We start from the raw sequence: 6,000 nt of genomic DNA on the forward strand, positions 1-6,000 counted from the left end.
GTAGAGGTAGGGTTTCACCATGCTGGCCAGGCTGGTCTCAAACTCCTGACCTCATGAACTGCCTGTTTAGGCCTCCCAAAGGGCTAGGATTACAGGCATGAGCCACCATGCCCAGGTGGGGCTTAGGGTTTTAACATGAATTTGAGGGGGGAAAAATTCAGTCCGTGACATTGGGTTTCTTTTAAAATTACATCATCCATGTAAAGTATTTTAATCTAGTAAGCATTCAATAATTATCTTTTATTATTCTAATTGCTGTGGTTGTTGTTAGAATTGCAGAGCACCGTCTAACCACTGCTTGACACCTACCATGAGAGGAGCTACTGAGTAGGGAATAGGGAAGGAAGACACACTGCTGACATGCAGTAGTAGACCCAACAGCCGGGCCCCAGGAAGTTCCCCAGGAACGTGCCATATTGGGCAGGAAAGAAGAGGTGAGTACCTTATAAAGAACAGCAGGTCACCGATGCTGAAAGAAAACAGTCTTTATTTATTCCACAAACATACTAACAGCTGCCATTTATTTATTTAACACTTACTATGTGCTGAACACTTTATATTTATTCTCTCTACTAACTCTTTTCCAACAACCTCAACAGATGGAGAAACTAAGATTCAGAAAAATGAAATGGCCTTGCCAAAATTACATAGTTATTAAGTGGCAAAAGCTTTACTTAGTTCCAAGATAGATGGATCCCAAAGTCATACATGCACTTTCATCTCATGTACAAGCTCAATGCTATGGACAAAAAGATTGGAAGATGTGGTTCATCTCCCAGAGTCATTATTAATTAGAAAGAGGAGCTGATGTCTAGCAACATTTCACTGTATGCAATGTATAGAATCAGCTCCTGCAGCATTTGGAAAGGGCTAGAAAAATTATCCATTTGTGCCAAAACATATTGGGCTGGGAATTAATATATAAACTGAAGAGATGAGGGGATTGATGATATTTTATCAATTGGTTAATACTGAGTAACAAGTCATACTTCAGTGGCTTAATTAACACGACAATCACTTATTCTTGCTCACAGGTCTGCAGGTCACCTGGGCATTGCCTCATCTAAACTGGGCTCATCTAGGTGGCTCTATCTCAGCTTGTAAGTCTGGCTACACCTAGCCCCATGCTGTGGGTTCTTTATGTATTCATGTAGGCTTCAAGCTGAGGGGAAGCAGATACCTGGGAGAGAAATTATACCTTTTATAGTCCAAGTGCAGAACTGGCACATGGTCACAGCCATCCACCCTGCATTGACCAAAGCAAGTCACAGCCAGTGGAAAAATTGACTGCCTTTTGTGGGAGGGACTGTAATATCACACGGCAAAGGATGTGGACCAAAAAACAGCTGAAGCATGGCGGCCCGTAATTCTATCTACCAAGGATGTTTTCTGATTTGAAAAGGGATGGTTAACATGGAATAGAATAGATAGAGATGATTTATAAAATCCACTGACTTTCAAAAGATTCTCCAAAAAGAGCTTTGCCTATGAATAAAACACCACATCTCCTTATTTCTCCAACAAAGAAGACAATGAAAGACAAACCCTCCCACCCTCCTACTTTCCCCTTCTTTTTCCTTAAAAAATATACAAAATTGTAGGATGCCAAAATAGTAGGCAAGCCTGATTAAAAAGAGAGATCCTTCCAGTCTCAAATTTCAGCCATCTATAAAAGTAGCATTTGGAAAGTTTCTGTGAAAAATGCAACCCTTTGCATATGGGTCTCAGAGTCCCCATTTTATCTACTCCTCTGTAATCTATAAACACAGACGCCATCCTAACTGCTTGACAAATAGGAACAAGCGTTCTAATTAAACAAAAAACGAAAGACACTAGAAACATAAATTGGAAAGGACTCGGGTCATCTTTTGCTGCAGAAAGCCAGGGCATGCCTCTAGCCATGTCACATTACTGGATAGAGCTGAATTTACATTTTGTTGAGTTGGCCCAGTGGTTCTAATGATGGGGTTGTTTTTGAGTCAGGGAGACATGGTTCTACTTAAAAATTGGATTGGTCTGTCTTTTCAGTAAAGATCTCCCTGGTATCATTTTCTCTTCTATTCTTATTAGGCAAGCTCTACAGTGCCAATTATTTCATTTCCCAAGAAACAAGGAAACTCGATGAGCTATTTCTTGGGGTCTGTGTGGCATCTGGGTATCCTCTTGCTCCCACTCTCTAATGAATGATGGGAAATTTCTTCATGTAGCTTGGTGTACAGTCAGCATCCAGATCCCTTCTTACCCCAAACTATAGGGTCTACAGGGTTGTGCAGCCCTTCCTTCCATTCAGCAAGTAGTGGCAGATCTTCTATGGTGTGTCCAGCATTGTTGCCAGGCAATGGAGGGTAGTAAAGGAAGGGGGGGATTTATGCTCTCTGCACAAAACAACAGTATTATCCATTCATTCACTAGGTTCAGAGCTTTCGTGGCTTTAGTTGCACTACCACTGGAGAACGGGGCGGGGCGGGGGGTGGGGGGGGTAGGGGCTGGAGGGGTTAAGTGTTTGAGCTTTGCTTATAAAAAGACAGATCCAAATCAAATAAGGTAACTAATTTAGAAGCAACTACAATGTGTTTTATCCTATTCTTTTGCCAAAGAGCACCTTATCTAAGCTGGCTTTCCTTTTTACTTTTCCTTTTAAGTCTCAGAAATATCTCCTTCAGGGTCAAGAAAAAGAAGCAGGACAGACCAAGCATATTGGAAAAGGGGGTGATGATTGCTTTGGAGGCTTACTTTGTGCTGAAGAGGGAATTTGGATCCAACACCCACCAGGTCTTAGGGGTTGACAGAGTCACTCAGCTATGCCTGATCAGCCTCACATTCTGGTGGGGATTTTTGTTTTCTGTGAGCATATGGACTGTGTTAGTCGTTAGGAGGCAGTTAAACTAAAAAAGAAAATAAAGTTAAAATACAGTACTTTTTATTATGTGAAAGCCTAGTTCCTCTTTTTTGTGCTGTTTAATATTCTGTCCCTGGTTATTTAAAAATAAACAATTATTAAAGATAAGCAAATAAGCATTGATGTTGAATGCAGTGTTTCTCATATACTTGGGTGCATGAGAATCCCCTTGGGAGTCTGTTAAAAATCCAGATTTCAATACAGTAGACCTAGATAATAACCCTCAAAATTTCCATTTTTAATTCTTTCTCCAGAAGATGTGGTTCACAGACAAGATTTTGAATATCACTGGTCTAACTACCTTTCTGATTGTCTTTGGTTTACTCTTAGTTACTTGTATTATGGCTTATTTCTCACTGCACCAGAGAATGACAAAGCATAACCTATTCTTGCTTTTCAGAAAGCATTTGCCTCTCCCTCGCCATATTCATTTGTGGTTGGTCCAAGATGAGAGAGATATTGCCTAAGTTGTCAGAGAAGGAGGCTTGAGCCATTTTATCCCAGGACTCAGAGAAAAATATGGGAGACCTCTAGACCAGTGCTTCTGAACCAGGAGCAATTTTGTCCCCTAGATTTAACAATGTCTGGAGACATTTTTGGCTATCACAATCCCAGCATGAGGGGGCACAGTGAGGAATGCTACTTGCATCTGGTGGGTAGAGACAGGGATGCTGCTAAACATCCCACCATGCAGAGGACGCCCCTCCACAACAAAGAATTCTCTGGCACAAAGTGTCAACCAGGCTGAGGTTGAGAAATCCTGCTTTAGGCCCAGCTGTTCTTTGAAGAGAATTTAGAGAGTTTACACCCCATTTCCACATGCCCAAAAGATATATTGAGCCCAGATGGTGAGAGTCTTGAATGCCATTATTAGGCATGTAGACATGATTTCATATTTAGTAAGCTTAGAAAAATAAGAAAAATCACCTGTGATTGCAAAACAATTAGCCAAGAGGAGTAGTGATAACCCATGCAAAATAAATAGGTCTTAATAGACACATGCATGGCGAATTTTGACACTAAGAAAACCACATTATAGTGGGTCACTGTCTCTAAATAATTGATTTTAGTTAACTTTATTGTAGCACAAACTCATTAAGATGTGGTCAGGGACATAGATAAAAACAGCACAGTCCTTTCCCTCAAATAAATTATTTTCTGAGTAGAGATCATTTGTACCCCAAAACTCATAGTGTAAAATGGAGCAAGATGAACTCAAAATGCAGCATATGAAACTACAGTAAATAGGAGAGGGGAACCTGGCTCTCCCAATGGAGGGAGACTCCAGGGAAGCATACGTGATATTTCTTGAGTTTGCTCTTAAAAATATGTATGATTTTGATAGAAGACATGGAAACAAAGTTATTCGAGCAAAGATTCAGAGGCAAAAACTACAGGGTGGTGGTGGTGGGGATAGTGGTCCCAGATGAGTGAAGAGGAAGGTTCATTGGTATGTGAGGGAGAGAAGTGAAGTTGACCCTGTTTGGGAAGGTTCTGACTGCTTGGCTAATGTGTTCACATTCTGTTCTGTGGGGAACCAAAGGACGACCCAGGTTCTTGATCCTGGGAGATTCTGATTCCTAATCTATTCCCCGTAGCTCTAAACATTCTCAGACAGAATCAATAAGGCCTGCAGGCACAATCGCTCTGTGAGTCTAGCTGCACCCTTCCCCTTCTTCTCAGCTCCCATTTTCCACCTGCAGACTCAGCTCTCTAGAGGCCTGTTGACCATTGAGCTGTGGGTAATAGGTAAGAGATGTGACTATTTGCAGGTACTATGAAGAGTGTCAGGAGAATTTTCAGCTTTTACAAAAGATAAAACCCCACCCTGAGCAACATGGAACCAGGCTCCTGACTCTCATTAACCCCAGAAGCACAAAGACCACCTCTCCTTCTTCACAATGCCAGTGCTGTACTTCAACATCAGGAATGACTGGAGGTAGGTTAGTTGTCCATGCACTTTTACCAAGGCAACCAGCCATGCTAACTCCATGTCAGTAGACACTCATTTTAGATTGCTTCCTTCAACAGGGTACCACCATCTTAACTACCCTCAGTCTTTAAAATTAGCAACTAATTGCTCAAGTAAAAGTGTAAATATAAATGGCATCTTCCCTATAGATATGTAGAAAACAGCACAAAAGTGACAGATATCCTTCTGGATAAGGAGATCTTGAAGACCAAACCAGCAGAAGACACTTTTGATGAAGTTGAACACATTAGCAAGAGGATTTCATGTTCTTGGAGCCACGTTCCTGACACTATGTTCCGTGAAACTCATTCAGGGTCCCGGAAACCATATTAGGTGTTTCACAAAAGTAACTCCATAGTCAAGTAGGTGTGGAAAATTCCAAACAATACTCTAGGGCCTCCATAGTCTCTGATGAAGTTTCAAAATTCCCCTGCATGGGATGGCATTAAATATTCTAAATACTAAAGAAAAAGATGTGTCTGACTTTGATCAACCCAGATTTTCCAAATAAACTTCTTTTATTTAAGGCTTTTATTTTTTTAAGTAGCATATCTACCAACATTTCATGAGTACTTAGGTATTTAACAAGCATTTACCGTGTGCCAGGTGCTGTGCTGAATAATTTACACAATATTAATTCACTTAATTCTCATAACATACCTACAAGGCAGATAGGAATCTCTTATTTTACAGATGAAGAAACTCAAATCCACAGTGGGGGCGTCCATGTTATCCAGGCAGCAAGGCTCCATGGTGCATGTTTCTTTCAACAATACAGCATGGGAAGCACAGTGTTTTGGAGGGACTGCCCTGTCCAAGAACATAAAGCAAATCTGGCTCTTTTGCTGAGAAAGTCCCTTATGTACTTGTGCTACTCCTAGGTACCCCATGGGTATATATCTCTGTGCTGTGGTTTAAATAAACTCTTTCTATCATAATGAGCTGGAGACAAAGGTAAGGAAGAAGAGAGCCTATGGGACAACCCAAGCTGAAGATACCACAGTAGACATTGCCAAAAGATGTACAAATCAAGGGATGGCGTGGGACTTGGAGTTCCACTGAAGCCAGAGTCAAGATCTCAGACCTCACTTGACACACAAGTGAGGAAACTGGACCCGATAGTGTCTTA

The 6,000-nt window shown here is 41.2% G+C and overlaps 1 protein-coding gene across 6 annotated transcripts in view; it reads left to right on the plus strand.

The window, feature by feature from the left end:
* RNLS (renalase, FAD dependent amine oxidase) overlaps positions 1–3,012 on the plus strand; it is a 398,113-nt gene extending 395,101 nt beyond the window's left edge. For 4 of the 6 annotated variants that reach the window (XR_010341781.1, XR_010341782.1, XR_010341786.1 and 1 more), the window contains 3 exons: positions 272–434; positions 1,035–1,100; positions 2,643–3,012. The gene's annotated coding sequence lies outside the window, so the exon portion shown is untranslated. The remainder of the gene's footprint in view (positions 1–271; positions 435–1,034; positions 1,101–2,642) is intronic. The other 2 variants (XR_010341784.1, XR_010341783.1) reach the window with 2 other exon arrangements.
* The last annotated feature ends 2,988 nt before the right edge of the window (positions 3,013–6,000 follow it).

The sequence above is a fragment of the Aotus nancymaae genome, unplaced genomic scaffold, assembly GCF_030222135.1.
Source record: "Aotus nancymaae isolate 86718 unplaced genomic scaffold, 86718_ANA_hifiasm-v0.15.2.pri h1tg000010l, whole genome shotgun sequence".
NCBI classification, from domain to species: Eukaryota; Metazoa; Chordata; class Mammalia; order Primates; family Aotidae; genus Aotus; species Aotus nancymaae.